This window comes from Micrasema longulum, unplaced genomic scaffold, assembly GCF_059751315.1.
Source record: "Micrasema longulum isolate JH-2025_06_02 unplaced genomic scaffold, ASM5975131v1 h1tg000547l, whole genome shotgun sequence".
Taxonomy (NCBI): Eukaryota; Metazoa; Arthropoda; class Insecta; order Trichoptera; family Brachycentridae; genus Micrasema; species Micrasema longulum.
Window position 1 is genome coordinate 39,798 of NW_028277743.1, and position 693 is coordinate 40,490.

The following is a 693-nucleotide window of genomic DNA, read 5'->3' on the forward strand; positions in this document are numbered from 1 at the left end:
TGGGGATAATAGCCTACCTGCTTATCTATCTCCGTGAAAATGTCTTGAAACAATGTCCTGTCGTACAAATTACTGTTTACAGGCAATGGTCGGATCCTGGGACAGAACAATATTGTATTGTCCACGTGTAAACGGTACTTAAAAACTAATTACGTATGTTTAATTTAATAAAAATGGAGTTCTATAAAATAAACACGATCTCTAATTATAATAAACTTATGTACAATGACTTAATTAAAGATTTTTTCAATCTTCAAAACAGTGGCTGTTTGGAATGAATAAAATTATATCTAATTATGATTTCAATCAAACCAATAAGAATTATTGTGCTCTTACTACTTTAGTACTTCATCTTATTTAAATCTTCAATAATTTTTAATTTTTTGGCCAAATCTTGAACATGCGTCTTGTTATATTTATAACACTTTGGTACAGAAAACTAGTCACATTTTCTGCCCCGAAAATGTGCATTTATAATATTACATTGAAGCAATTTTAAGACTATGGTTTTTACCTAAATTTATATTATTTCATTTTCAACACGTTGCTTCCAATTTAGAAAGTCATTATTACTAAAATAATCGATGTAAAAATATTAAAACAAAAGTTTAAAAAAAGGAGAAGGTAGATTCGTAATAGTGTTTGATTTGCTAAAATGTCTAAAAAAAATGGTATAAATTTTTTGATGGATGC